This window comes from Schistocerca gregaria, chromosome 6 (genome assembly GCF_023897955.1).
Source record: "Schistocerca gregaria isolate iqSchGreg1 chromosome 6, iqSchGreg1.2, whole genome shotgun sequence".
Lineage (NCBI taxonomy): Eukaryota > Metazoa > Arthropoda > Insecta > Orthoptera > Acrididae > Schistocerca > Schistocerca gregaria.
Window position 1 is genome coordinate 347632094 of NC_064925.1, and position 23750 is coordinate 347655843.

At 38.7% G+C, this 23750-nt stretch overlaps 1 long non-coding RNA gene across 1 annotated transcript; it reads right to left on the reverse strand.

The window, feature by feature from the left end:
* Positions 1 to 238: 238 nt before the first annotated feature.
* LOC126279114 (uncharacterized) lies at positions 239 to 21962 on the reverse strand. Its single transcript, XR_007550784.1, has 3 exons — positions 21875 to 21962; positions 18011 to 18075; positions 239 to 459 (listed from the first exon to the last, which is right to left on the reverse strand). It is a non-coding gene; the product is annotated as an uncharacterized LOC126279114 (long non-coding RNA).
* Between the last annotated feature and the right edge of the window lie 1788 nt (positions 21963 to 23750).

Here is a 23750-nt window from a genome sequence, read left to right on the forward strand (position 1 = left end):
AGAAGATGAAAGAGTGTATGACAAGATAAAACATATTATTCAAATAGTTAAGGGAGATGAACACAGTACTATTTAAACATTGCTAATTGAACCATGGTTTATTTTCAAAGAATATACTTAAGAATTTATTTTATTAACTAGCAATTCATCAAGAACATTAACACATTTAATCACCCTACGTGAGTGTGGAAGTAGTTGCCAGAGAGTAACTGATGAAACAATAATCAAATTCCTTTTTAACGTATGGTAATTTATTCACTTTAGTGGTGCCTAAAGCATTTTTTTTTAAAAGAAACAGATATTAAATTATAATATGAAAGCACCCTCTAGATATCAATTTACAATTTATTCAGAAGCAGAAAGAAACATGTGTTGACTATATGAGCTTTCGGGCAGAGAACCTTGCCGATCCCTTTTGGCACGGTTGTAGTTACGACTGCTCACTACATTGGCGCAAACCTGCAACACACCAGATTACTTTAAACTAAAAGTTTTAACAATTTACACAAGCACACAACCTATGCCCCACCGTAGGAGGGATGGAACTGGTACAAAACACTAAAATTAAAAAAAATTATCCTTGCCACCGAAGGTGCAACTTGATTTTAACTTCTAAGAAAAGTCTTACGGTGGAAGGGTGGCAACTTTATATACTAAAATGACCATTTTAAAAAAAAGCCCATGGAATGCAATCTTATAAAAATTAGAAAAGGTTGGACAAACAAGTTAACATGCCCTACAGTACACAGATACCGCCTCTCAAGATGATAGGCAAGATCAAAATATATTTAAGGAATTAGGCCGTTACCATCGAAGCAATAAATTTGTTAACACACCAGATCCGCAAACATGACAGAAGCAGCTCCAAATGACAGACAGACACTAACTGCCTAACAAATGTGGATGAGAGCAAGCTGGGGATGAGAGATGGACCAAGAAAACAAGTAGAATTTAGCAAGAGTAAATCACACAATATATCACCAATAACTTAACTTCTAATAAACTGTGATTTCTCGAGAAGACCTGGCTCAGCATCCCCAAATCGCTCTCCTGAACTGTCTGCTGCCAGCCGCTTCAATAGACGCAGGAAGGTGGCCGATCTCCCGGCTTCCCTGGTTCGCACCAACCTACCGACTGCCTGCTGCTCCGTCCATGACTGTTGCTCTATCGTGACTGCACTGCTGGTGCATCTCCCACTCACTTCCAGACACACAACGGCGTAAATACTGGCTCAGACCCAACTATGCAGAGGAAACACACCCACTGGCAAAATGACATCCCTGCACCAGGAAAGGACCAAGCCAAGCTCCACAAGATGGTAATTGAAGGGGCCCAGAAGTGCTAGGAGAACCAGTTACACCATGGCGTCGCAGCCTGAACCAGCCAGACCGATGCTGTGGGTTGACTCCTGTTGCTCTCATGTCAACTGTGAAGCCACTACCCCTTGCTATATGGCGCGGCCCACTGGACTCACGTGGCGACCTCACATGCGCCAATGCTCAAGATGGAGAAGTCATCTTGTGTCTCAGTGTGCGACCAACCAACCGACCGATCCAACCTCCAGGCAGCCACTCACTGAGTTCTCTTTCTGGCGGAGTGGAAAGGCTCTCATTTTGCCAGCTTTATAGGTTGATCCGAACTAAAGACATACTAGCACTCCAGAAAACAGGCAGACACTAACTGCCTCACAAATGCGGACAAGAGACCGACCCAGACTGACCAACTGGCAAGCTAATAGCGTCCCTTAAATGTATGCGAACAGGCAACCTTCCCCCTTTTCCCCCAGAGGGAGACACCAAAGCTGCGATGCCACAGCGACACCACCGCCAGAAACAAAGGGCGACTGCTTCACACTACGTGCTGTGGCGCGCTCTTCAAAACAGCCATTTTTACCATGGTTCACTAATACTTGCTTTCAAAATCTTGGCTGATGGATGTATATGTGGAAGAGACTTGGAGATACCAGGAAGTTTCAAACAGATTAAATAATGCTAAGGCAGAGGTTTCAAAACCAGATTTTAAAGTGTGACACATTTCCAGGTGTAGATGTGGACAATGGCCATAAATTATCTGTTATGCATTCATGACTGTGGGAAGACAGATGCAGCATATAGAAAAATTAAAGATACTTTTGCAGAAAAGAGAAGCAGATTATGAACAGCAGAGTAAAATCTAAGAAATTGTGGAAAGGTAGGATATTAATGATACTGGATCTGGAAAAGTTGAAAGAACCAAAGGTTGGTGAGAGTGTCATTCTGACAGTAGTAGGGGTAAAAACAAGGGAGCAAACATTTATCTACAATTTTTACAGAAACAATTATGTATTTATAAGAGTTGAAGCACATGAATAGGAAGCAGTAGTTTAGAGGGGAGTGAGACAGACTTGTAGCCTCTTCCCAGGGTTATTCGATCTGTACATTTAGCAAGCTGAAAAACCCAAGGATAAAAGTAGAAAGGGAATTTAAGTTCAAGGAGAAGAAATAAAAATTTGCAATTTGGAAATGATTTCATTCTATCGGAGGCAGCAAAGGATTTGGAAGAACACTTGAATAGATTATTTTATTTTTATTTCATTTATACACCTGCAGGCAGTAAAAATTTATGGATGTTGTCCAAATATACATGTAAATTTATGGGAAACCATTTTGAGGAGATGGAACATACAAATATGTAAATATAAAAGTACAGACAACAATATATAAGGCCATAAAATACATATACATAGTAACACAGTATAATGCAAGCTCATGCAGTACATAGTAACACAGAATAACACAAAATCATGGAATGGATTGTAAAACAAATTTATATATATGTATGCTTGTGGTATTATAATTGCATAGTCTGTTTTCCATGGGGCTTTACAGTACTTTTATTCTTCCTAGACAGCAAGTCCTTATCAGTACTACAGTAATTAAGTAGTGATTTTACACCACACAACAGCTGTTCATTACATATGCAAATATAATAAAAGTTTAAGAGATGAAAGACAGTATTTCCATTTTGCCTTAATATAAACATTCTTAGAAAATGTTTATTGGCCACATAATGATTTTCCAAGTAGAGACATTGTTCGGGTAAAAACATATGACTTATATGTAGCCAATTTTTGCACCATACCCAATGAATGCAAATGGCACAATATGGTTATGCGAATTCATTCTATTATTTTGTGCTAATTCCTGCACTGTTTGGCAGGATTGTTATAAACCAATTGATTTCAGTAGTTTTCATCTAAAAGAGAAGGTATTTCATAACCTAGTTCACCATATAAGTCAAACTTTCCTTCTTTGAAACATGAAAACTGTTTCCATGCTGTCTTGTAGTAAAATCTCTCATAAACAACACAAATTCTTCTTGTTGTTTCTGCAGCACCTAATCCTTGAATAAACTCGAAGAGACAGTATCTCAGAAACATTCATTTTTCCCTAGTAGACTCTCTGTACTGATTAGGCTTCAAAATGGCCTAAACAAGCTGTCACCAACATCGTACCTGTTGGCAACATTCAGAACCCTCCACTCACCCCCCCCCCCCCCACCCAAAGAACAAAGAAGGCTTCACAACACAGGATGCCAAAACAGTGAAGAACAGCACAGACTTATGCACCAACACAGTATGTTACTAAATGGCTAAAATCAGCAGTCCCAGTTACAGGTTGCCTATTTAATGGCTTCCAGGTGCAACATAAATTTCATTTTCAGTATTTCATATAATTATTGACCAAATTAAAGAACTTAAAATGCTATCATAATTATTTTGTTAAGGGGTATAATTATACATTACAGTTTTAACAGAAAAAGTCAAGTATTAAAGTAAGAAATTATGTGTCTGACCGGTGGCAGTGTAAATGACAACACAAAAATTACTCATATTAGATCCATCCAATATTTGAGAATGAGAGCAGTTAGTTATTTCCAACAAACCTAATAGATTATTTCAAACATTCTTTAAACTTTTTCTCACTGACACCTCCAACAAAATACTGAAAGAAAAAAAAGTTTGTCACTTACTGTCACTTCAACATTAGATATTAATTTATTTGTTCTTTGACACTAATTTTATTCACAACACATTCTACAGGCAGTATATACTAAGGATAGAGTAGCATGGAGAGCTGCATCAAACCAGTCTTTGCACTAAAGACCACAACAACAACAATGCAGTTCGATGGATAAAAAATTAACTCACGTAGTAGTGACAGGAGAAAACTTACGTATAGGTTAAAAAATTGTACAAGTTTTTGGAGCCAGTGGCCCTTCTTCTAGTGGAAGGGTTGAAAGTGAAGGAAAAGGTATGAAGGAAAAGGACTGGTGAGGTTTATAATGTGGGGAGATATTGGAAAAGTCACCCAGAACCCCAGGTCAGGGGAGACTTACCAGACAGGAAGACAAGGACAGACTAACTGTTGGGGACTGCATCAGATGAGATTTGAAAACCTGAGCACTTAAAGAAGGAAGATAGGGTAATAAGCAAAACAGAGATTTCTGATAAAACATGATGTGAGAGTTAATAAGAGCAGAAAGCTAAGTGCATCACATGAGGTAGTGGGAAGGGAGGGGGGGGCAGAATATAAAAGATATGGAGAACTAGAAGGGAGTGAGCAAAGCAATAGTTACTAAGATGATGCTGAGACCAAAGAAATTAACATAAAAGAAATTAATGTAAATTAAAGCCAGATATGTGGTGAGAACCAAGGACATATGGTAATACTGTAGAACAAAAGCAAACTGGTGTTTTTCATTTATTAACATATTGTAAAGCCAGTTCTCATCTGCAGTATTCTAAGAAACTGACATCTGGGGAAGAACACAGATGGCAAATGTGATGAAACAAGCACTTAGGTCATGACTGTCAGTTGTAGAGCATACTCTGAATCAGAATATTGTGTATCACAGCCTTGTCGGGGCAGCTGATAAACTCATTCAAGACTAGGGTAATACTGAGTGAAAAGAAATGTATTGCTATGCTGTTTTTTGGCGGGAGCAGCAGTGCCAGGATTGGATGTGATGGCCTGGGATATCTGCTTTTGAACTCAGATGTTGGGATAATTATGTCCAGTGAAGACTGATGGTGTATTGCTATACAGAGTCTGCATCTGAACAGGTATGTCTGCCTTGAAAGCCAAGATTGCATGGGATGGATTGTTTTACAAGGTAAAGATGGAAACTGTCAAAATTAAGTAATGTTGTTTGTTAGTAGGTTTAATGTAAAGAGAAGTGTATAGTTGACCCTCAGTGAGGGTAAGGACAACTTCAAGGAGATGGCATGGGTTGAGAATAGGATTATGTGAAGTTTAATTGGGAGAATGTGGTTAGAAACTCAAAAATTTTTGCAGCTCAGGCTCACCATGAGTGCGTATGGCAAAGACATCATAAATGTTTCTAAACCAAACGACAGCTGAAGGCTTACGGATTCTAGGAAAGGGCCCCACAAGTGACACATGAAAGATTGCCGTAGAAAAGAGATATCACTGTTTCCATGGTCATGCTACTAATCTGTTTGTATGTGTAGTCCTCAAAGGCAAAGTAGTTATTAGTAAGTATAAAGTTGATTGAGGCAAGCAGGAAGGATGTCAGGTTTGGAATTATGAGGGTACTAATCGGGGTAATGTTCAGCAGCGAACAGACCATGTACTAGGGGGATGTTGGTATAGAGGGAGATGGCATCAATAGTGACAAGCAATGCTACACTGCGCCTGCTACACGGACGTCTGAGTCACAGCTCTTGTACAAGATAAGTAATTTAAGTAGTAATAAACTGTTTTTTTAACACTTTAAACTAATTTATTACGTTAATTATAGTGCTCTGCAAGCATACCATTAAAGGTTTTTGTCTTACTCGCGTATTTTCACAGTAATCACGTAAAGTTCATTTTGTTTACATATCGCGGCCAGGCCGAACTTTTGAGTTTTCAGATTAAACTTCATACCGCAATCTTAAGAGCATTTACTGATAGTTTAGTGTGCTAAATACGTTTGCTGCCCATTTATATCTGTAGAGTATCGTCATCTCTTAAGTAATTTCCAGTAAAAAACTTCTGAACCACTGTTTACATAGTCGCGAGTAGGCCTAATTTTTCGTACACGTATTTTCATTGTTTTCCGGTAACTTAATTGTCTTTCTGTCACTAAAATAGATTTGTACCATGAGTGTAAAGTGCCTGACATGCCGTAGGATCGTTAGCTCCGGGGTCTGGTGTGATGGATGTAGTAACTTTTTTCATTGGGGCGACTGTAGTGGCGTGGGAATTGGGAAAATGAGCGAGACTCATCAGTGGTTCTGTAGGCTATGCAGTAGAGATAGGAAGATTGTGGAACAGGAGGGGAAAATTGCTGCCCTTCAGGCTGAGTTAGATGAGGCTAGGCGAGAACTGGGCAGGTTAAGGGGGGAGAAGGGTAAACAGGGGTGGGAAGTGGCAACAGGCATGAGGAACAGGCCAAGAAATTCTTCTGACCGCTTTGTTATTAATGTACAAAATAGGTTTGACCTGTTGCCTCAGTCAGAAACTGATGAGCCTCTCACAGAAGTAGATGTACACAGGGCTCAACAAGCTTTCAGCAGCAAATTGATTAAGAATGTAGGGAAGTCTGCAAAGAGAAAGAAAGTCTTGTTGCTAGGTAGTTCGCATGCTAGGGGTGTGGGCCAACTTCTGCAGGATGAATTAGGGTTGGATTACCAGGTCACAAGTTTTTTCAAACCTAGTGCTGAACTTGGGCAGGTTACAGAGGATTTAGGTTCACTATGTAAAGGTTTTACTAAGGAAGACACCGTGGTTATTGTGGGTGGGCCGGGCAACAGTATTGACAGAGATCCGGGGTACAGCATAGAGTGTGACCTGGCAAATATTGCATCGGCATCGAATCATACCAGTGTTGGGTTTGTGTCGGTTCTGGAGCGCCACGACCGACCTCATTTGACCTCTTCTGTCAGGAGAGTTAATTTGGAGTTGGAACGGCTACTTGGATCTGATGCGGGGTCACACATTGGTGTGGTTCGTGTTGATTCACTCTGTAGGTGGGACTATACTAGACATGGCCTACACCTCAACAGGAAAGGGAAGGGTAAACTGGCTGGGCTGATAGCAGGAAATTTAAAGGGGGGAGGAACTACATCTCATGGTGGAAACTCTTTTTTAGTGTAAGATCAGTGTCCAGTGGGAAACTCAGCCATGCAAGTACTAAAGATGTCAAAAAAGTTCAAGATAGTTGCAAAAGTAAAATGAAAAATGTTAGTATATTTCATCAAAATATTGGGGGATTGAACAATAAAATTGATGAGCTTCTGCTTTGTTTAGAAGATATAGAAACTGAGAATGTAATAGATGTACTATGCCTGTCTGAGCATCACATTGTCACTGATATGCAAAAGGTTAGCATCAATGGGTACAAATTAGCTGCACATGTAAGTAGAGATAATATGATGAGAGGAGGAGTTGCCATATATGTCAAAAGCTTCCACAGTGCAAAAAATTTAGAAACTAAAAAATTTTGTGTAGAGCAACATATGGAAGCATGTGCCACTGAACTTAAACTAAAGGATGGCACTTTCATAATTGTAACAGTGTATAGGTCCCCCTCAGGGAATTTCCAGCTATTTCTGGAAAACTTGGATGCTTTGTTGTGCTATCTGTCAGACAGGGGGAAGCAAATTATCATTTGTGGGGATTTCAATGTTGATTCCCTGAAAGAGTGTAATAGGAAGAATGACCTTTTAGTATTACTCAGTTCTTTCAATTTGAGCTCCGTCATTGATTTTCCTACTCGGATAACAAAGAACAGCAGTACATTGATAGATAACTTTTTTATAGACCAAGATAAGTTTAAGGACATAAATGCTTATCCTGTTGAGAATGGTCTTTCAGATCATAGTGCACAGCTTGTTACAGTACATGACATAGCTCCATGCAGTATAATAAATCAGACTTTCAAAGCAGTGCGTTCAATTAACAATATAAATATTGCAAACTTTAGGGAAAGCCTACAGCAGCTAGACTGGGATGAAGTGTATAAGGAACCCGATGCAAACTTGAAATATAACTTATTTCACAATACATTTTTAAGGGTATTTGAAAATTGTTTTCCCAAGAAAATAGTTAAACATAATTCCAAGAAAACATATAAAAAACCTTGGCTAACTAAAGGAATAAGAATATCTTGCAACCGCAAAAGAGAACTGTATCTAACAGCAAGATGGAGTACTGACCCCGAAATTGTTCAATATTATAAAAACTATTGTGCGGTACTAAGAAAAGTTATTAAAAAGTCCAGAAGCATGTGTATCATGTCTGAGATCAGTAACTCTGATAATAAAATTAAAGCAATTTGGAATATTATTGAAAGGGAAACAGGGCAACCAAGAGCACAGGAAGACTTTAGTGCAATAAAATTGAATGACAAGTGCACTAACAAACAATCAGAAATTGAAAATATTTTGAATAATCATTTTTTAAATGTTGTGGAGAAAATAGGATCTAGATCTTCACTAGAAGAGGCAAGGCTATTAATAGAAGAGGCCATACCTGCACAGTTTGAAACAGCTGTAATTCCACCAACCTCTCCCTCTGAAATCAGTAAAATAATAAACTCACTGAAAAGTAAAAGCTCTTACGGAATTGATGGCATTTCCAGCAAAGTACTTAAAGCTTGTTCCCCACAGATAAGTAGAATTCTCAGCCACGTATGTAATAGATCTTTGGAGCAGGGTGTTTTCCCTGATAGACTGAAATATGCCATTGTAAAACCATTGCATAAAAAGGGGGATATGTCGGATGTCAACAACTACCGCCCAATCTCTCTTCTGACAGCTCTATCAAAAATTTTTGAGAAAGTAATGTATTCAAGAGTAGCCTCCCATATTTGTAAAAATAAAGTACTAACAAAATGTCAGTTTGGTTTTCAGAAAGGCTTTTCAACAGAAAATGCTATATATGCTTTCACTGATCAAATATTAAATGCTCTGAATAACCGGACATCACCCATTGGTATTTTTTGTGATCTCTCAAAGGCCTTTGATTGTGTAAATCATGGAATTCTTTTAGATAAGCTAAATCATTATGGTTTGAGTGGGGCAGTGCACAAATGGTTTAATTCATACTTAACTGGAAGAATGCAGAAAGTTGAAATAAGTGGTTCGTGTAATGTTAAAACAGCTGATTCCTCAAACTGGGGTGCTATCAAGCACGGGGTCCCACAGGGTTCGGTCTTAGGTCCTTTACTGTTCTTGATATACATTAATGACTTACCATTCCACATTGATGAAGATGCAAAGTTAGTTCTTTTTGCTGATGATACAAGTATAGTAATAACATCCAAAAACCAAGAACTAAGTGATGTAATTGTAAATGATGTTTTTCACAAAATTATTAAGTGGTTCTCAGCAAACGGACTCTCTTTAAATTTTGATAAAACACAGTATATACAGTTCCGTACAGTAAATGGCAAAACTCCAGTAATAAATATAGAATTTGAACAGAAGTCTGTAGCTAAGGTAGAATTTTCAAAATTTTTAGGTGTGTCCATTGATGAGAGGTTAAACTGGAAGCAACACATTGATGGTCTGCTGAAACGTCTGAGTTCAGCTACGTATGCTATTAGGGTTATTGCAAATTTTGGTGATAAGAATCTCAGTAAATTAGCTTACTATGCCTACTTTCATTCACTGCTTTCGTATGGCATCATATTCTGGGGTAATTCATCGTTGAGTAGAAAAGTATTCATTGCACAAAAACGTGTAATCAGAATAATTGCTGGAGCCCACCCACGGTCATCCTGCAGACATCTATTTAAGGATCTAGGGATCCTCACAGTAACCTCACAGTATATATATTCCCTTATGAAATTTGTTGATAATAATCCAACCCAATTCAAAAGTAATAGCAGTGTGCATACCTATAACACCAGGAGAAAGGATGATCTTCACTATGCAGGGTTAAATCTGACTTTGGCACAGAAAGGGGTAAATTATGCTGCCACAAAAGTCTTTGGGCACCTACCAAACAGCATCAAAAGCCTGACAGATAGCCAACTAACATTTAAAAATAAATTAAAAGAATTTCTAGATGACAACTCCTTCTACTCATTGGCTGAATTTTTAGATATAAAGTAAAAAAAAAAAAAAAAAAAAAAAAAAAAAAAAAAAAAAAAAAAAAAAAACTTAATCATTAGTGTCATGCAATATTTTGTGTAATGTAATTTCTTGTACAGACATCTTTTATTAACCTGACACGTTCCACATCATTACGAAGTGTCGTATTCATGATCTATGGAACAAGTATTAATCTAATCTAATCTAATCTGTGTATGATGGAAGTGAGATGGGAACAGATTTCAGATGATCTAGGAAATGGTTAGTGTCTAAAATATAAGAGGGGGGTCTTTGTAGTACATGTTGCACATGTTGATCAACTAAGGCAGATATATATTTGATGGATGTTTTGAAGGCAGCAACTACAGGACAGCCAAGGTGACTGGGATCGTGAATCTTAGGAAGAAGTAAAAGGTGTGTGTGTGTGGTTTGGGTGATGTAAGAAGTTCTGTGGGCTGAGGTGGTAGTTGTAGTAAGGGACCTGAGGTTTTAAGGAGGAACTGTAGGTCAGTTTTTATCACATGGATGGGATCTTGTTGGCAGATCCTGTACATAGAGCTGTCAGGATGTTGGCATGGACCCTCACCTACATACAGGACAGGTTAGTGTCATGCTGTAGGGACCAGAGAGGGTTGTAAAGCAATGCTAGATGTTAAAAATTCTTGAAAGGTGTGTAAGGGGTGATTTAGAGGTAGTGATGGTGGATGAATTTGGTACAGTGGTCAGAACTGCTCAAACCAGGGTTCAGTGTCTGATTTGCTGTTGGAAGGTTTTTGGGATTGGGTTGCAAAATGATATTTGCAGTTGACATACATGTGTAGGATACTGGGTCCTTCACCAAAGCAGCATGATTAAATGTAAATTTAGGGCTAAAAGTGAGAATCCTAGATAATACATATAATTCTGGAGATGAGAATGCCTTAGATGAAGGGGTGAGAACACTGTAGTGTTGTGGCTGGTTCTTATGATCTTGAGTTACCATTGCTCTGGGAGGCAATGATGAAGGTTGGGGGGAGAGCAGTGGTGGTTAATGGTATGGCTGTTTAGGGAGCTGTAGAGGGACAGGAAAGGAATCCCCACTGTTCAGGTAGCTTAGGAGAAGGTTGGATACCTTTTTAGGTGAAGTCAGGCCTGTTGTAGCAGTTTGAAGTTGGCATGGTAGATGTACCACCAAATGAACCATGAGCAGCAGATAATAACAGGATTGTGTAGAAGGAGAGCAGTCTGAAAGCAGATGAGGCATATGGGTTACAGATTGGCTAGGTAAGTGCAAGAGATTGCTGTATTTGAGACTGTAGAAGAGGCTGCTGTAGAAGAGGCCTAAGCATAATCAAACAGGGATTTTAGTGCTGGGCCTTTTGGGGTAAATCTCAGGGACAAGCACGTCTCATGAAACAGAATGTGTGACCATAGTTTTGGTATTGCATAAGCATTTTTTCAATGGGGAACATGTTTCCATTTCTGTCCCTCTCCAGCTACCTAAACAGTCACACCATCAACCGCCATTCCTGTCCTCCAAGCCAAGCTTGGCCCATCTTCTTCAAATCCCCAGCCTTCACCATTGGCTCTCAGAGCAATGTAACTTCTGAGCACAAGAACCAGCCATAACACTAGTGCTCTCAACCCTTCAACTAAGGCACTCTCCACTCCTGAGTCACTTGCATTAACAAAGTATCTCAGTTTTAGCCCTAAACATGCAGTTAATCATACTGCTGTGATGAAGGATCTGCTTTCCTCGACAAGAAATGTTAACTGAAAATATCACTTTGAAACCCAATCCCAAAAACTTTCCAACAGCTAATCTGACACAGAACCCTGCCTTGGACAGTTCTTACTATGATCCCAACTTGAACCACCATTACTATCTCAAACTCACCCCTTACAAGCCTTACTAGAATTCCAAACATTGCTTCATAACCCTTCCTCAGCTCTCTACAGCATGACACTAACCTGTTCTCAGCAAAACTCCAGGCTCTTTGTTCCCTAAAAACTGATAACTCAATCATTATCCTCCAAGAGGACAATGGATTATCACTGTGGTACTTGACTGATGAGAGTATGTAAGCCAGGGTCAACACCAGCTGTCCAACACCTCTATGTACAGCATCTACCATCAAGAGCCCATCCCTTTTATGCAAACCTACTTACAGTCCTCTCACAAGGATTATTATCTCAACCCATACAACTTCTTACACCACCCAAATCATGCTCCTTCACCTTTTACCTTCCTCTTAAGATGCACAGACCACCAAATCACCCTGGCCGTCCTATAGTAGCTGCCTTCAAAGTACCCACTGAACGTATATCTGCCTTAGTTGATCAACACCTGCAACCTGTACTACAAAGACTCCCCTCCTATATTAAAGACACCAATAATTTCCTAGACATCTGAAATCTGTGCCCATCTCACTTCCATCACACACTTTGCTTGTCACTATTGATGCCACCTCCCTCTGTACCACGTCCCTCATTTACACCATGTAATCACTCCCAAAAACATATATTTCTCATATTAAGTGCATTGTGCTGCCACATACTGCCAGGTACTCCATATCAGCGACCTCATTACTCATTAGACACTGTGAGAGAGCAGAATGGGGCACTCTGTGTAACACATGGACTTTGAACATGGTCAGTTGATTGGGTGTCACTTGTGTCATATGACTGTATGTGAGATTTCCACACTCCTAAACATCCCTAGGTCCACTGTTTCCAATATGATAGTGAAGTGGAAACGTGAAGGAACATGTACAGCACAAAAGCATACAGGCTGACCTCATCTTTTGACTGACAGAGACCGCTGACAGTGAAGAGGATCGTAATGCGTAATAGGCAGACATCTATCCAGACCATCACACAGCAATTCCAAACTGCATCAGGATCCACTGCAAGTACTGTAAGAGTTAGGTGCGAGGTGAGTAAACTTGGATTTTATGGTGGATCGTCGGCTCATAAGCCACATATCACAATGGTAAATGCCAAACGATGCCTCGCTTAGTGTAATGAGCATAAAATTCGGATGATTGAACAGTGGAAAAATGTTGTGGGGAGTGACAAATCACGGCACACAATGTGGCGATCTGATGGCAGGATGTGGGTAAGGCGAATGCCCTGTGAACACCATCTGCCAGTGTGTGTAGTTCCAACAGTAAAATTCGGAGGTGGTGGTGTTATGGTGTGGTCATGTTTTTCATGGAGTGGGCTTGCACCCCTTGTTGATTTGCATGGCACTATCACAACACAGGCCTGCGTTGATGTTTTAAGCACCTTCTTGCTTCCCACTGTTGATCAATTCGGGGATGGCGATCACATCTTTCAACATGATTGTGCTTTCTGTTCATAATGTATGGCCTGTGGTAGAGTGGTTACACGGCAGTAACATGGAGTGGGCTTGCACCCCTTGTTGATTTGCATGGCACTATCACAACACAGGCCTGCGTTGATGTTTTAAGCACCTTCTTGCTTCCCACTGTTGATCAATTCGGGGATGGCGATCACATCTTTCAACATGATTGTGCTTTCTGTTCATAATGTATGGCCTGTGGTAGAGTGGTTACACGGCAGTAACATCCCTGTAATGGACTGACCTGCACAGAGTCCTGACCTGAATCCTATAGAACACTTTTGGGATGTTTTGGAATGCAGACTTCGTGCCAGGCCTGGTTGACCATCATCGATACCTCTCCTCAGCGCAGCACGCCATGAAGAATGAGTTGCCATTCCCCAAGAAACCTTCTGGCACCTAATTGAACGTAAGCCTGTGAGAGTGGAAGCTGTCATCAAGGCTAAGGATGGGCCAACGCCATCCTGAATTCTCAACAAGTGCCCACTTGTTTCAAACCTATGACATCCTTCCTGCTCTCCTTAATCAACTTTATACTTACCAACAACTACTTTACCTTTGAGGGGCAGACATACAAACAGATCAAGGGCATGGCCATGGGAACCAGGACGGCTCCTTCCTATGCCAGTCTTTTCATGGTTCATTGGAGGGGACTTTCCTTCTGGGATCCACAAGCCTTCAGTCCCTGATTTGGTTTAAATTCTTTGGTAATAACCTACTAACAAACAACATTACTTACATTTTGACAGTTGCCATCTTTTACATGTGAAACAATCCTTCTCATACGGTTTTCGCATTTGAGGCAAACACATTTGTTCAGATGCACAGTCTCGTTGGTGCAGTGCTTTACCATTCTCACCTCAGCATTCATTGTACATAATTACCCCACAAGCCTAATTCAAAAGCAGATTTTCTAGCCCATCATATCCAATTCTGGTACTTCTGAGCCCACCAAAAAACAAGTTAGTAGTACACCTCTTGTCACTCAGTTGTAGCCTGGTCTTGAACGAGTTAGCTACTCTGACAAGGTTGTGACGTCCTAAAATCATGCCTTGAAATGAGGCCTAACATTTTGCCCATCAAATTTTGAACAACAGTGTGGTACCCTTCCAATCTCCACAATATCCTGGTCAGACTCTATGCTTCTTCTGCATCCATTTCCCTATCCTGTTGTTCCTACCCCTGTGACTGACCCAATGTAAGACTTGCACTGTGTATCCTCCTATCACCGTTTATGCCACTCGTGTAATAGGCAAATGGACAGCCACCTGTGAAATGATACTTGTCATGTACCAGCTGTTATGTAAACACTGTTTTGCCTTTTGCATTGGTATGACTACCACTAAGTTATCAGTTAGGATGAACGGACATAGACAATCATGACCCCAGTGCCTTTTCACCATACATGCCATCTGAATTCTTCCCCCAGACATCAGTTTTTCAGAACATTGCAGGTGGGAACTGGCACAAATTGCTAATCACTAATCAATGCGGGGCGAGTCACTAAATGTTGCGGTCAGGAATAATTATGGAAGTATGATGGGAGCTGAAAAGTTTGTGGGACAAAGTTGCATGGGACAACAGGGCCGTAAAATGACGTTGGTTTTTTTAACTGGGTAGGGTGAGAAATGTAGGTCAACTTTGTTCTTTTAAATTGGATGCTATAGTTCGGTGCTTATTTTCTGATAGCGGCTATCGAGAGGAATCCAATGATGTGTAACAGTAAGGTCACAAAGGTGGCATGAAAATGCACATTATATCTTTGGTTCTTGCACCCACCTAGCTTTAGTTTACATTAATTTCCTTAGTGTCAGCTTTTCTTCTAAGTAACTATTGTTTTCTTTCACACCTTTCATGGTGTTTTGTCAGTAATCTCTGATTTGCTTACTACCCTATCTTCCATCTTCAAGCTCTAGGCTTTTCAAATCTTGTCTTGTGCAATCCCCAATAATTAGGCTTTCCTTGCCATCCCATCCAGTAAGTCTCCCCTGATCCGGGGTTCTGGGTGACTTTTCTAAACTCTTCCCATATCCTAAACCTCACCAGTCCTTTTCCTTCCTCCCCCTTCAACTCTCCTGCCACAAGAAGGAGCCACTGGCTCCAAATGCCTGCATATTTTCTTAACGTGTATATATGTTTTCTTGTGCCACTCCATGGTGATTACCTATCCACTCATAAACAATTAGATGCATGAAGGAGTAGCTTTTCTTATAACAGAGCAAAAATTACCCAGTCTATATTATCCTGTGTTTAACAAGTTTGTATATAACTTTATATAGGTTTTTGGTTTATATTAAGTTTTGGTTATGACTCTTGCATTAGTCTATGGATGAATAATTCAAAAGTAACAAAACTGGCAATTTTCCTTTCTATGTGTTACCTTTACAGTACATATAAAATAAGATTGGGTTTTGACCTTTTCATTGATTTGTGGGTGAATGATCCAAAGCAAATAAAACCGACTGATTTAGGGTTTTAATATCTACAACCATAAAGATTTTACACATTTAATGTAAAAGATATGACACATTAATTCAGTTGTTATGTAATCAGACATTTGAATCTGTTTTATACATGGTAGTTCAGTTCCTTAAAGAATGAACGGTTACTGGTGAGACGCTAAAAGCAAACAGCTAATTTTGCTAATTGGGCAGCAAAATAACTGACAGCTGAAGCAGAAAGGATGTAAAATGCAGACTGACATTAACAAGAAAAGTGTTTGTGGATAACAGAAATTTGGTAACATCAAATATAAATTTAAGTGTTACAAAGTTTTTTTTTATGGAGTGAACTGAAGGGAAATGTACAGGATATTTCAGAAAGGACTTTACAACTTTGAAAATTCATATAAATTAATTAATAGTACCAACAGAGGTGATTTCAATGTCAATTTGTAGTGAAATACATCAAGTTTTGTCTTTCATAGTTTGCTAGTTCCAAATTGCACCATAAGGTGCATTAACGGCAGCTGTGTTAAAAATGACTGCCTTCACTGGACCTGAGTGTGTTAGCTGTGTGTTTTGGTTTGAAGAATCGAAGTCAGCGACAGCAGTTCAGTGTAATTTCCATACCAAATACACTAAAGATCCTCCTAGTAGACCTACAATTTATGGGTGGCATAAATGTTTTGTAGAAACAGGGTGCTCGGTAAGACATGGGAAATCATCAGGTCATCCAAGCACGTCTGACAACATTGTTGAACAATTGAGACAATGTTTTGTTAACAAAGCGTACGGCCCCTTTTTTTCAATGAGAGAACCATCAAAGGGGTAGTGTACCTGATATGTTATAACAGTTTTTGATACCAAAGATTGATGAAGATGACTAAGAATGACATGTTTACTTCATGCAAGATTGTGCACCACCCCACTACGTAGCTGATGTCAGGAATTTTCTCAGTGACCACTTTCCAGGTCAATGGATTGGCCTTGATGTGCCAGTTGCATGGTCCCCATGTTCCCCAGACCTGACACCATTCGATTTTTGTTTTATGGGGATTCCTCAAGGATGTTGTGTTTGCACCTCCTGTGCTGGCTTCTGTACCTGAACTTAGAGCAAAAATTTATGCTGCCACTGAGCAAGTTACACCTGCAATGCTACAGCGAGTTTGGGAAGAAACTGACTTCCAATGGGATGTCTGCAGGATAGCCAATGGAAGCTACGTACAACATCTTTACTTACAGGTAAAAAACTTGATGTGTTTCCCTACAAAATAATACTAAACCCAGCTCTATATCTTCTTTCAATAAATTTGTATGAATTTTTAAACTTGCAAAGTCATTTTTGAAATAACCTGTATATGATAAGCAGTTCAGACAAGAAGAGAAGCTCTTTCATCTCTTACAATGGTTGTTGATGCAAAAAATGCAGAGCTCTGGTGTCGTTCAGAATCCACATTAAATTGAGGATCCCCCTATAACTGGCCGAGTAAGTCAGTTCTAAGGTTGAGGGAAGGCAACAGCATACCACCTCAACAGTATCATGTGTAATAAAGCACTGTGGTGTTCAAAACAATCATTGGATTGATGACTGCGTTACTTTTCTGCTATTTAAGAGTATTGAAAACTAGATTGGTAGAATGAATAACTAACAAGAACATAGTGAATCGAACCAGAGAAAAAGAAATTTGCTGCGTAACTGGACAAAAAGAAGAGATCAGTTGATAGTACACTCCTGGCACTACAAGAAATGGATTCATCTAATGGCAATAACTGCCAAAGGGATTGGTGCCATGCTTATCACATGTCCCACAAACATAGATCGCTACTCGTGCCTTGTAGGTAGCAGCTGTCCAGCCAGAACAGGCATAAGGCCAAAGCCACAAATTATGTTTACTGTACTTCACAAATATGAATCTCAGGCTGACCACAGCTCAAAGAAACTAATAAAAACAATAACTATATCTTCCATCTGTATTAAAGCCTGTCTCCTATTGGTGAAAAGGCATCCAGAATTTTTAATTTGCAGAAATGCTATCCACAATTATGAAACAAAGAACAAAAAGTAATATAAATGTAAAATACGTTAGATTAAATAAGTGCCAAAATAGTTTAAAGTATACTGACATAGAATTGTATAATTACCTGACAGTGAAAGATATTTTGTGCACTCACTTGGAGAGATATCTGCAGAATCCATTAGTCAACAACTGTTTTAAAGCAAAAAATACTTCAATAAGGGTGTGATATTCTAAATCTAAAGTGTATTTTTATCATACAATCTTAATGTAAGGTATAATGTTTCATGTTAAATCCTACATTTCAACAGATCATGCTCCATTGTGTGACAAAATCCATAAAAAGCTTATAAATGTACACAAAATGGAGACTTTTTTTGGCCTATTTGGTACAGCAATTACCTTTATTACTACCTTTATTACCAATTCTATGTTATTTACCAATCATGGCTTGCTGCCATCAGCACTGACCAAAAATAAGAATATACATATACAAAAAATCATTCTCTTTTGCTAGGTTTAGGGTACCAACAGTTTTGAGTCTCTATATTTATGTCTCTACATTCTTCATCAGGAGCAATATGAAAGAAAGTGTTGCCTTTAAAGTAAAATTCACAAACTCGAACTCAAAATAAGGCAAACAATACCATCTCAATGTATAGGCTAGAAATAACAGGAACGTGTCTTGTTTACTCGCTGCCGACATCCCAGTGTCTGTGATCTTCACTTAATTTAACACCATAGCCTATTCCATTATAGTCACTGTCTTCCATTGATGGTGCAGTCGTAGCATATTTTCCCTTCTCTTTTGAATTTATAATATTAATAGTGCACAGAATAAGACTTGCACAACTTTGCAGACTACTTAGCCATGAAAATTAGAACATCAGTTTGCATGGAAAAAGGAATACTGAGAAAACACTCTTGCAACATATGATAGAATGAACTTCCTGGAAATGTAAGCAGAAGAATAACAGAATAACAGAGCGATCTATCTTTTTGCCCTGTGTACTCAGAAGTCCAGCCACATGTCTTCAACCTGTTATGTTTAACTGTCCTTAGCTCTTACACAGTTGTTATTAAGCTGCACTCCAACTGGTTTGACCTGATTAAGCTTTTCAACAGCACAGCTCAACTCTGGAGGAAATTAGTACACCATCAAATAATGTGCACATTACTCTGGGAATATTGTACTAATTATTGAGGCTCCATGTCCTTCAATTTCTCTGATATTCCTCAGTCACAAGAAAAATGCTAAGCTACAACCACAGTGTGCCGGAATTCATGGAGTCTCTGTGATGAATGCTAAATTATGACTGACGAAACACTCCTGTATAAAATCACAATATCACTGCTGCTGCCACACAGGACTTTGAAGTAAACCCCAAATAGTTCTGGATCAGCTTGCATATAATTTGAACTATATTTCGCCAGACAAAAAAAATCTGTCCCCAGAGACAAGAAGGTCATCATTGGCAGTTTAATAGAACACTGAGAAAGTTCACAACCAGAAAATGAGCATTGTCTGTCTTAACTGACAGTGAGGTGGAAGATGATGCAACAATGCTACATAAGCTTTGTTGATTTACACTATCAATCTGTACATCTGCAGGTATTGTCAAAATCATCAGTATACTTTCAGAACACCAATTAAAGTCACTGCCTAAGCAATGTTCATATTCAGCATTTATCTGTGCAAACTGAACAATTACAAAGCTTACTGCACCATTTAGGAAGAAGTGCAACCAGACATAGATCCTGCATCAGCCAACAACTGAACAACTGATCTGTTCCATCAACAAAATGGTTTGTGACCCCTGTTTATAATTTTTATGTCAACTGTGACATCACTGTACTAATTTTTATGCTTTGATAATATCTTTTTGTACATTGGTTTCTCCAGCATCAACTCTTTTGTACCGCTGCCTAAAACAATTTTATTATCACTCTCAGTAAATAAAAAAGGTTTTTTTTTTTTTTTTTTTTTTTTTTTTTTTTACTGTGGACTATTTCTCCTCTCCCTGGCTTCAGGGCTTGAGATGAGTCCAATCGCTTGTTGGTAAGGGCTGTCTGCCCCCAAAAACTACATCTTAACTTTAGTTTTTTTTTTTCTTGTCATATCCTTCCACCAAGCCCCCAGAAATTTCCAGTTCCACAATCTGAGGTCCTACCTGTGTGACTTGCCTGTTACTATACCCACAGCTATGCATGATATGACAGTAGTCACATTTGGCTGTGATGCACACCACTGAATTCTGATGCTAGTGCTCAATTAAAATCTAAATATCTCTTGATCCAATGTGATTAATCCAGTTGATTATGATGTGATTTGTGCCAATCAATCTTAAATAAAATAAACTACACATACATGTTATGAATAAAAATATCACTGCCCATTCATCATGTAAGCTTTTAGTTACCAGTATTGTTACAAGTATTATCATTAGTGTTCATATTCTCTAAAGTACTGTGTTGTAAAATGTTTATTACAAGCAACTGCAGTAAAGAAACAATTTGCATTGAAAGCTTCAGATTCATGAAGAAAAACCAGTGGATGCATTTTTAAGTAATGGCAACTGCAACTTCTTTGATGCGGGTAATCCTCACGTGCCTTTATTTGGAGCTAGGAGAGAGAAAGTATACCTTGGATGCATTAAAGATGAAGGCAATGAACATACTACAAGGAATAAACTAACAATGCACTTTCAACCAGCATGCGTAATGACACTTTCTAATGAGACTGAAGACATCCACCAATGGGAAACAGAATTCAAGGAAACAAACACCAAAAGGTTTGACAAATGCTGTTTGAATTAATAAGTGTAGCTGATCTGATACAAATTAAAACTTATGAATTAACATAGTTTGTGTTATAGCTACTAAAATGAAATTTGCTTTTGTTTCTCTTTTAGGAAATTGTTTGAACGTGACAAGATACTAGAAGAAATTGATAAATGTGTTTCTGAATTTGATAACAAAATTAAAAACTTGGGAGAAATGAAGATTAGTGCAGATGTAGAAGCAAAGTTTCAGGAGTTACACATTTTGTCTCTTCATCAAGAACTAATAGTTCTTCGTGACTTTAATACAGAAGATGATGAAATGAATAAGATTATTTCTGGACACCTGTCTCAGAGGCACAGTATACAGCTGAAGGTAAGCGATACCTCTCAGATTTTATCATATAATACGTTCACAGGTGAATGTATTTTCATGCCAACTGCCTCAGTTAATAAGTAAACAGTGTGTAAGAATAGTGTTTTATTGTGATTTACATTAACGATGTTAACATCGTGAAAAGACTAATTTCTGATGATGACATGTACATATCTAAGATTTTAAAGTTTGAGATGTGCTGAAGCAAAATCTTTTGGAGTACCAGTTTATAGTGGCCTTAAGGTTGAAATTGCAATTGTGAAATAAATAATTTCTACAGTCAGTGGCAAGTTTAATGTCCTTTAAAAATTTTACATGGTCACGAATTGTAACCATGGAAAATTAATCAGAAGTACAGAAGATTGGTCATCAAGGTTCCTTTTTCTTTTTTTTTTTTACCTTGGTAAATAATAGGTTGTGGACCTGATCTGCAAAAATATAATTTTCTTATCCCTGAGTGTCATAACATTTTCATGTTGTCTGAAAGACAGTCTGTATCATGACCTTTGACATTAATTTTTTCAGAAAAGAAAGTGTACTGTGCTAAATTCTTTCACAGCTGTTAGTTTTGAGACCCTCTTTGACCAAAATGATGAATCTCATCAAAATCATTATTTCACAGGGTCTGGTCTCTCCTTGTATGTCATAATGAAGATCTTTCACCAATATCCTTAGTGGAGTTATCTTTTACAGTTGTTTGGAAGCTCAAGAGGTACAAAGTTGAATCAGAATACATATAAAATGTGGGCAGTGGAATCAGGATGGATTTTGAAAAGAATTTTACTCATAATATAGCATAACAAAATGCAATGTAAGTGATGGAAGATATAGCTACCGTATTTACTCGAATCTAAGCCGCACTTTTTTTACAGTTTTTGTAATCCAAAACACCGCCGGCGGCTTAGAATCGAGTGCAAAGTAAGCGGAAGTACTGAAAACTGTTGGTAGATGCCGCCACAACTAACTTCTGCCATCGAATATATGTAGCGCTACAACAGGCATGTTTTGCAGGCACAAAGATAAATACTGGCGCCAAAACCTCTTCGTCAGTAAATAATTTTTTTAAAAAAAGGTGGAAAACGAGCTTTTTCCTCCGCCCCGAGTTTCGACCACTGCATTTTCATACATTATCCAATGAAGTAAATACAAATTTCATATTGCTCATCTTCTTGCAGCATTTCAATGTACTACGAAAATCCGACTGGTAAGACTGGGATGTTTGTCAATATGGGAAACTCTACGTCCTGAATTTTTTTCCTACATGTGAGAAAAGATGGTTGCTACTAGGAACTTTTATGAATTGTGAATCACATGCAGTATTCTCTTCACCATAAGAATAACACGAATATAAACATTTTGCCATGTATTCTTTCGTGTTTGCTGCTGTCTCATTTAAATCCTGTCTGCCTAATAGTGGTGGACAGGAAATCGCGTGTTAGAAATCACAGTGATTGAGAAGTCACAGATATCACGATAACATCTTTACAAAATATAACTGTGATTTCAGTCACAGTTAGCAGTCGCAAGTAGCATTTCACATTCAACGACGTGAGCCATCTGTTAGCCGAATTCCATACTTCTTTCTGCGATTTCAGTGACTAGTCGCGGCTAGAAGTCGCGAGTAGCAACAAAAAGCGCAGTTAACAATGCCATCTGTTCGTCAAAGTTCGTACTACGCTCATCTCTGCGACACGCTATCGAGTCTAACTGCGATTTCTGTGACAAGTCGCAACTAAGAGCCGCAAGTAGCAACTAAAAAGCGCAGTTAACAGTGCCATTTGTAGGCCAAAGTTCGTACTACGCTCATCTCTGCGACACGCTATCGAGTCCAACTGCGATTTCCGTGACAAGTCGCAACTAAGAGTCGCAAGTAGCAACTAAAAAGCGCAGTTAACAATGCCATCTGTCGAGCGAAGTTCATACTACGCTATTCGCTACCGAGTCAAACTGCGATTTCTGTGACAAATCGCAACTAAGAGTCGCAAGTAGCAACTACAAAGCGCAGTTAACATACTTTCCCTAGTGCCATCTGTTGACCGACGTACGTACTTCGTTATGCGTCAAGAGATCGATGTGCTGTGTGTGCATATGAAGGGCTCATTTCAATAGTGTTACAAGTTCATTTTGTTCATTTTGAGATACAGAGACGTAAAGTTAAATGAGCGCTAAAAAATCTGCAATTGAGATACCAGAAATATTCAAGCATATGGCTTCTTGCTAGAGATGAACCTTTATGTATGTTTGTTTGGATCATTAATTTCAGAAGCATTATAGACAGAAATGGAGGTAATGGACTTGTACCACTATTGAAATAAGCCCTTCATATTATATGATGACATGCACATTCAAATACTGCTGTGACTCTGAATGTGGTATATTAATAAGAAGCAAAATTGCCTTTTTCTCCTGAAAATATCAAGTAACGTAACAAATGTGTTTGATTCTGCTTCCAATATGACAGTTTTGGTTAATACTCCACATGCCTACAGGACTTTGAATGTTAACACAGCAGAACTCAGATATCTGTATAAGTGTAGTGAAATGAAACAGTATTATTGAGTCATATGAATGCCTCACTTTTGTGTCGAGACAGTTTAAGACTCGGGAGAAAAGTTTTACACCTGGTGTTCTACATGGCAACTTCACACACAAGAACTTTTTGCCGACACTGCTAACACCTACATAAGTAAGCTTTTCCTGTGTTACTTTGA